Source organism: Hyaena hyaena, unplaced genomic scaffold (genome assembly GCF_003009895.1).
Source record: "Hyaena hyaena isolate Hyena2069 unplaced genomic scaffold, ASM300989v1 scaffold_56, whole genome shotgun sequence".
Classification (NCBI taxonomy): Eukaryota; Metazoa; Chordata; class Mammalia; order Carnivora; family Hyaenidae; genus Hyaena; species Hyaena hyaena.
In genome coordinates, this window is record NW_024080688.1 from 2,640,851 (window position 1) to 2,649,480 (window position 8,630).

The following is an 8,630-nucleotide window of genomic DNA, read 5'->3' on the forward strand; positions in this document are numbered from 1 at the left end:
GTTCCACAAAGGCGAGCAAACATTTCTAACAAATTTTAACTTAATACATGAGCAATAGCTTGCCAAACATCACATGATCACAACTGAGCCAATGGCTCCTTTCTCTCTCTCTCCCTCTCTCTCTCTCTGTCTCTCTCTCTTTCTGTGGGATTGTGGTGATCATCTCCCATGCTCAGATGCTCGGTCTCAGGCCACAGTCTTTGGCAGAAATCAGTGATTTTTCAGAACGTTGGAAGGTGCCCACAACTGGCACTAGTGTATTTTTTGTCACTTCAAAGCACCCATGGACAGTCCTTACTTTTCCATGCGAGAATAAGCTTAGGAATGCTTTGCTTCATTCTCCCAGACTGCCTGCAGATAGAGACCCTTTCCTCTGCTGCCTTATTGCCAGTTACATTTAAAAAAATATATGACAAGAGTTTATTAATACTGTACAGTAGTCAACATCCATGTGAGTGTAAACAATGGCCCCCATGCAGAAAAAGATTGAAAAGAAAGGCGGTAAAAAGGAGATGATTACGGTGGAAGTTAAGAAAGAAATCACCAAGAAGAAGTACCAACAAGGTATGCGAGTGGCCAAAATAGTAAGATTTTATAAGAAGTCTTCATGTGCATCTCACCCACAGAGGAGGAGGAGAAATCGGCAGAGGGATCCCTCACTTCAAATGAGTTTAGGGAGATGTGTAAAATGTGGGAAACAGTGCAAAATTTAGTAGAAAAGCACCACCTGAATAAGGCTGTAATTGTGAGCGATGAATCTGTTTAAAGACAATGCAATGTCACATTTTCATGAAATCCTCAAAAGGAGACAAAAGCAAGTGTCATTGTTAAAGCTGCACGAAAAGAAAAAGATTCCACTGAGCTGATAGTTAGCAATGATCCCGTTAGTGACAGTGAACGTCGTCCTACCCAATAACCCTCATCTCTCGTCTCCCTCACCCCAGCCATGAAGGTTTTCAAAGAGAAATGCAGGTTAATTTGTTTATTTTTTAGTTTTCTTTATATTTTGTATTTTCTTTATTATTTTATATTATATTACAGTATCATAATCATTTTTATATGAGTATTTTTGGGTCGTGGGACAAACCATCAGACTTTCCATTTTTTCTTATGGGGAAATTCCCTTTGATATACACGCACTTTGATTACAAGCATGTTTCCGGAACCAATTATGCTTGCCAGCCAAGGTTTTACTGAACTTTCGTTTGGGGGGGTGGGGGACGGGAGAGCGAGGGCATGATCCTCAGTACTGCACATACAATGGGCAACAAAGGAAGGAGTTCATGTTTGACCTTGACAGTCCTTGTACACAGTAGGCACACGGCACCTAGGAGACCCCTGTGAAATGAACAACTTCGTCAAAAGTTCGAGACACGGCCCCAACCCTTACTGCAATATTAGGCTGTCGCCCCAGAATCTGTGTAAACCTCCTTTGAACCTAAGTGCTTTTCACTTTATAATGTTCCTCAGCATAATTAGGTCCAGGAATTGACTTCCTCTGAGCAGCAGCTATGACTTTATGAGATCTGCTTGCAGAGCAAACCGGACAGCCTGAGAGGGTGGGGGGTGGCCAGCCTCTGGCACAGACCCAGGCTCAGTTTGGCTGATGGATGCTTATGTGGCCTTAGGTAAGACCTTTGAGCTTTGGTGTCCTTGATTTATCAAAATGATCTTGATTATCCTCATCTGCCAGGGTGGTCTTAGAGGTAAAGTGAGACTACGTGCAGAGAAGAACATTTTACATTCACTAATGTAAAAACTTGCCTCTCAGGTTTTATTTTTTTTATTTTTAAATGTTTGTTTGTTTGTTTGTTTGTTTATTTATTTATTTATTTATTTTTGAGAAACAGAGAGCATGAGCGGGGGAGGGAGACACAGAACCCGAAGCAGGCTCCAGGCTCTGAGCTGTCAGCACAGAGCCTGACATGGGGCTCGAACCCACAAACCATGAGATCATGACCCGAGCCAAAGTCAGGCGCTTAAGTAAGCCACCCAAGTGCCCCTCACCTCTCAGGTTTCAATGTTTCCTATGGAAGCTGACCAAATCAGTGTTCTCTTACTAGAATTTAGTAAATAAATGTTTAAAGTCTATCCCCATGCTTACATCAGGGCTCTGGAAAAGACATTCATTTTTCCTCTGTCCTTATACAGAAAAGCCTACATCTCCCCCATCATTTCAGAGCCTCATCTCTGGGCCTTTTCCTGTTATTTCTTGAGTGTCAGCGACCTGAAGGGCAATACACCTAGGTACCTGGTTGGATGTACTTAGACTGGAGCAAGATGGGAATATGGGCCATGGGTCATCTTGGGAGCTGGTCCTGATGCAGCACAGCACAGTGGTTAGAAACATGGGCTCTACAGTCACACTTCCTGGGTTCAAAGCCCAGGTCTACCAACTTGGCACATTATTCCGAGCTTCAGCTCTTTATCTGCAACATGAGCGTACTAGTAGTATTTGCCTTTAACTGACATGAAGATTAAATGGGTTGGTATTTATAAAGTACTTAGATTGTGCCTGAAATATAGACATTTCTGTTAAATAAATATATAGTCTTCAAAGAACAGAAATGTCATGACTTCCTTATTCCTTTTTGGGGGCAAGAATTCAAAGTGTTTCATCATCTGGAAGCAGCTGTCCTGAAGGCTTCTTGAAATTCAGCATGGTTCATTCATTCATTCTCCAAATACTTATGATTCTTCAGTTATCTTCAGATACTTTATTACTGGTCATGATATAAAGCCTGCCCTGGCAGTATGCTGAAGCCAGCTCATACTAGCTCGTGAAAGCCAATTATTAAGTTTTCAGGGATTGTGCGAGCTGTAATTGGAAGCTGGAAGTCTGCTGTTTGTACTTACACCACAGGAAACTACAAAGGCTGTAAATCAGCCCCACGCCCACCTAGCACGTGTACCAGCCCACCACTGTGGAATAGTAGAGGAGGCAAAGCCTAGTTAAGTAATTGCAGAAATTAATAAAAGTTGGAGATTCTGGTTTATGCCACAAAGGAGAGCATTTTCTGCGGTGCTGGAAGAGCTTGTAGCCAAGAGACTGACCTTGTCCAGGAGATCAGGGAGGACTCCCTGAGCAAGTGACAGATGAGCTAGAGCCTGAAGGGACAGAAGCAATGAAGTGAATGAGGAGGGGGTGGGGGTCCTGAAAGACATAGCTGAGGCTGAGGCTGTAGCACAGAGTGTGGATCAAGATGTGCCTGAACAGACGAATGGATCAAGCAGATGTGGTTTATCTATACCATGGAATACTACATGGCAATGAGAAAGAATGAAATCTGGCCATGTGTAGCAACATGGATGGACCTTGAGGGTGTTATGCTGAGTGAAATAAGTCAGGCAGAGAAGGACAAATATCATATGTTTGCACGTATAGAAGGATTAGGAGTAACTTAACGGAGGACCATGGGGGAGAAGAAGGGAGGAAATGGTGGGGGAAAGGGAGAGAGGCAAACCATGAGAGACTCTTGAATGCTGAGAGCAAACTGGGGACTCATGGGTGCAGGGGAGGAGAGGAAGGGGGGGTGATGGGCATGGAGGAGGGCACTTGTGGGGATGAGCACTGGGTGTTATATGGAAACCAACTTGACAATAAACTATTTGTAAAAAAAAAAAAAAAAAGATGTGCCTGAAGGGGAAAATTCTATGGGGGGGAGGGGGAGGTTGACATTAGCATATTTGCATCGCAAAGAGATTACTGTGAAAAGTGGTTTATGGAGTAAGGTGAATGCTCCGAAGAGACTACTGCAATAGTCCAGGCAAGACATGATGGCAGCTTACACGAGGGAGGTGGCAGTGGAGAGGAAGAAAGGAAGGTAGAGCTGAGTGATCCTGATGGGGGGCTGGGAAGGTAAAACCCCCAGGACGCGCCCTGGGGCTGAATACGGGCGAAAGGGAAGATCTGTCTGCTGGTTAGTAGAACTCCAGCACTCCACCCAGGAGGTGGTGGGAGGTGATGGTCCTGCTCCGCTTTGTGCAGACACACCCACTGCTGGCTCAGGGAGTGATAAGCCACAACCGCTGCCCCCGTGCACTGCCCTCAATTGTGTGAAGAGCTGCAGAACCTAAAAACCACACGGCAGAGAGATCAAAGAAAGGAAGCAAAAACAGGCATTTGGCACGAGAAAGAATATCCCCCCACACACACACACCCCAGTCTAAATAATCTGTCCTAGGAGGTGGTAGTAAACTCCTCGCATTGGGGATGTTGCAGCGGAAGCGAGACTGGCACACAGCAGGGAAGCCACAGAACTTAGGGATGGGCTTTTCCAATCACAAGAGTCTCTGAGAATATAGTTTTCTGCAGAAACTCTGCCTCACTACCACCACTATACTTTTTCCTAACAGGTTTGCATTAATAATACCAATCCCCCCCCTTCCCTGTCCACGCCGTCTCCCATGTAACTCTGCAGGACCCTTCCAGCACTGGAGCTCAGTCATCTGACTTGGTCTGACCACTAGAATGAGGAAGAAGTGGTGATGTGTCAGTTCAGAGCCTTGAGTGACTGTAAATGTTTCTGTTGGCTTCTGCCATCACCCTGTGAAAGATGTTCCAGGTCCGTCCATAGGTGAGGAGGAAAACAAGATACCGAGCAGAATTGCCCCAGCCTAGGTGCCTCAAGGCAAGCCCAGACTAAAGTAGAGACCCCGGGGACCGCAGAGGTATGAGCAAAACCCAGCCCCACCCGCTTCCCACCTCCTGACTTCGGAACTTTTATAATCAATGTCTGTTACATTTAGCCGTGGAGTGTCAGTGGGATTTGTACACTTTTGTTATACACTTTTGTTCATGTCCTTCCCCTTCTCCCCTTGCTTATCAGGCACAACTCATTCTCTTAAGCCCAGTTTAATGCTCATCTTCTTCATGAATTCTAAAATAATCTCTTCACCCTCTAAATTCTTAGGACTGCTTGATCACCGTACCTTCCAGGGTGAAGCATCCCTTTGCAGCCTTTATACCACCAGACTTAGGAACTGCCCTCACCAGGTTGCTGTGGTGACATTCTTCTTGTAATGCCTTTATTGCTGGCTCAGGGCAAGATCTTTACTGTTTGGGCCAGAATTAAGACGAGTGGGGGACCCTGCCTGGGAACTCTTCCCTCCCCTTGCCTCTTAGCCATTTCCCTGCCTGAGTCTTTGCTCATCTGCTTATCTTCTGCCACAATCCCTAGGACAGCCTTCTGTTGAAAGAAGGAAATACTGTTAAGAACTACCAGGCTTTCCCTGAGATACCACCTCACGCCAGTCAGAGTTGCTAAAATGAACGAATCAGGAGACTAGAGATGCTGGCGAGGATGTGGAGAAACGGGCACCCTCCTACACTGTTGGTGGGAAATGCAAACGGGTGCAGCCCCTCTGGAAAATAGTGTGGAGGTTCCTCAGGAAATTAACAATAGAACTCCCCTATGACCCAGCAATAGCACGGCTAGGAATTTACCCAGGGGACACAGGAGTGCTGATGCCTAGGGGCACATGGACCCCAGTGTTCACAGCAGCACTCTCAACAACAGCCAAATCATGGAAAGAGCCTAAGTGTCCATCAACGGACGAATGGATCAAGAAGATGTGGTGTATCTATACGATGGAATACTACATGGCAATGAGAAAGAATGAAATCTGGCCATTTGCAGCAACATGGATGGAACTGGAGGGTATTATGCTCAGTGAAATAAGTCAGACAGAGAAAGACAGATACCATATGTTTTCACTCATATGTGGATCTTGAGAAATTTAGCAGAAGACCATTGGGGAAGGGAAGGGGGAGAAAGTTACAAACAGAGAGGGAGGGAGGCAAACCATAAAAGACTCTTAAATACAGGGAACAAACTGAGGGCTGATGAGGGGTGGAGGAGCAGGGAAAGTGGATGATGAGCTTTGAGGAGGGCACTTGTTGGGATGAGCACTGGGGTTTGCAGGGAAGCCAATTTGACAATAAATTATATTTAAAAAAATAAAACACAGGGAAAAGCAAAAGAAAAAAGAACTACCTGGCTTTCCACTGAAATGTTTGGATGACGAAACACAAATAGACAATAACTGTATCTGTGTACTATAGTGAATTGAGCAGCCTAAGTGTTCACTGGCCTGTAATTGTGTTTTGTATCCTCACTCTTGCTGTGGCTTCGGGGTGGGCAGAGCGCGTTTCCTCATCTCTTGACTGTGTGGTTCCCATGGGCCAAGCAGAGGTTTGAAATGTGCTTGTGTAATTGCACTTTCCCTCTTATCTGCTGACGTTACCATGAAAAAAAAAATGTATCCCATGTAGCTTCTGCCCTTCTAGCCTGATCCTCAAAAGGAGACAGTGGAGCAGAGAAGTCCAGCCAGACCTCAGATCTGAAGCAAAGCTGTCCAAGCCCACCCACAGTCACAGGAGTGCGGAATAAATGCACTGAGATTCTGAGGTTGTTATACAGCAAGAGTTGACTGATAACACTTACACAGGCTGTGCGTGGGCCCTCCTGCCCCCCATCGCTGTTACACTGCACAAAACCATTATGGGGTGGGGATGGTAATCACCTCATTCTGCAGATCGTGAAGCTGAAGCTTAGAGACGTTGAGCAACTTGCCCAGAATCACACAGTCAAGTCAGAATTCAGTTCTCTGATGTGTCCTCTGTGACCTGCCATGTCTGACTATAGTCCTCTTCTGGCCACTGGTTTTACCCATGTGAACTTTGTCTTTCCCTGTTTGGTCTCGGCGGAAAAATGAGATGACAAAGGAGGAAGTGCATATCCTTTCCTCGTCTAAGCTGGTGGCATAAACATTGGTTCAAAACTTAATTATTATATCCTGGATGCCAACCTGGGAAGCAAACTGCCCATCTGGGCCCTGTTGCTGTAGGAGAATGTTTTCCAAGTTCCACACACTGATTTTACACTTGGACTCTGAGCTGTGGTCCTTCAGATTGGGCGGCATCTGTGTGTGCAAATACACATGGTTCTTTGTGTTTTGATTTTGCCTGTGTTTATGTCTAATGATCTCCTGGAAACCCTGGCCAAATGTCTAAAGCCAATGGCATGTCACGGGTATTTACATTTACCTGCAACTATGGCTTTGAGGACCACTGAATCTGGCCACACAAACTCTGAGTGCTCAACTCTGGGGACACCACTTACATCGTTCCTTTGGAGTTGTGAATATGGTGGCCTTGGTCCTCTTATTACAGATTGCAGACCCCAGTTACCCAACTGGTAAAATGCCATTGGCACTGGCCCCAGCTACACTGTGCCTTGTAGCTAGAGAGCAAGGTGGTTCAAATATCTCCTAGAGAGAATCACAGACTAAGAAGTGAGGGACTATTAAAGATACGTGCAGCCCCAAATCATAGCTCTCTGGTTCAGAGTTTCTCTGGTAATGACACCCCAAGCATTGTCTTCTACCTCTTTCTTTATTGCAACTCACCATAAAAACATTTAACATGGGGAACTTTTATTTATTTTTTTTTTAAATGTTTTATTCATTTCTAGGAGAGAGAGAGACAGCGTGAGCAGGGGAGGGTCAGAGAGAGAGGGAGTCACAGACTGAAACAGGCTCCAGGCTCTGAGCTGGCAGTCAGCACAGAGCCCGACACAGGGCTCAAACCCACGAACTGCGAGATCACGACCTAAGCGAAAGTCGGACGCTCAACCGACTAAGCCACCCAGGCACCCCAAACATGGGGAACTTTTAAAGAAGTTTTCCTGGTGTCCTTATATCCTCATCCCAGATAGAGCCCCACAATTATCCCTAAAACCAACCATTGTGATTGGAGGACTTCTTTGTGCCAAGCAATGTACTAGGTGCTGGCGATGGTTCAGAAATGGTCTTGGCCTTTCAGTGAGATAAGAAACAATAATCCAGTATGGCAGGCACGAGTGTAGACATCCATGCAAGGTCTTATGGGAGCACAGAGGAAAGGACACCTCTCCTCCTTCAGGGTTGCGTAAAACTTCAGGAAGGAGGTAATATTTGCATTAATCCCTCCAGGTATGAGTGGGAGTGCAGGTGGGGCAAGGAGAGGAAGCCATGTCCGGGAGAGGCACAGTGGAAGCCAAGGCGTAGAGTTACGGAGATGCCCGGTGGGCTCACGGGATGCCGTCTACCTACAGCTGCCCTGCCTAACAGAGCAGCCACCAGCCACATGTGGTTACTAAATAATTAAACGTGGCTGGTCTTAACTGAAATGTGTTAAAACACTTTCTATATTTCAAAGACTTAGTATAAAAAAAGAAAATATAAAAGTTAATATTTTCATTATTGACTACATGTTGAAATTATAATATCTTGGATTATACTGGATACAATGTTGTGATTTATAAGAAATATATATTTGGTCATTCAGATGACCAAAATTCACTTTTCGTACATATTTGGTCTTCCTCCATGATTCCCAGTTCACAGCTCCCCAAACGTTTAGAATTTCCTAAGTGGAAAAGGGCAATGGAACCACCTTTTGTCCTAATATTTGGTCTCTCATCCTCAGCTCCTGGAATCGCTTGAGGGCCATTAAGTTGAAATGAGTATCTTTGTTGTTTATAATCATTTCCTTTCCACCACGGCTGGGTTTATGGTAATGAGGCGATTTTTGGAAAGCACCTAAGGATTGAGCATGGTTACCAGCGGGACCAACCATGAAAAGAGGA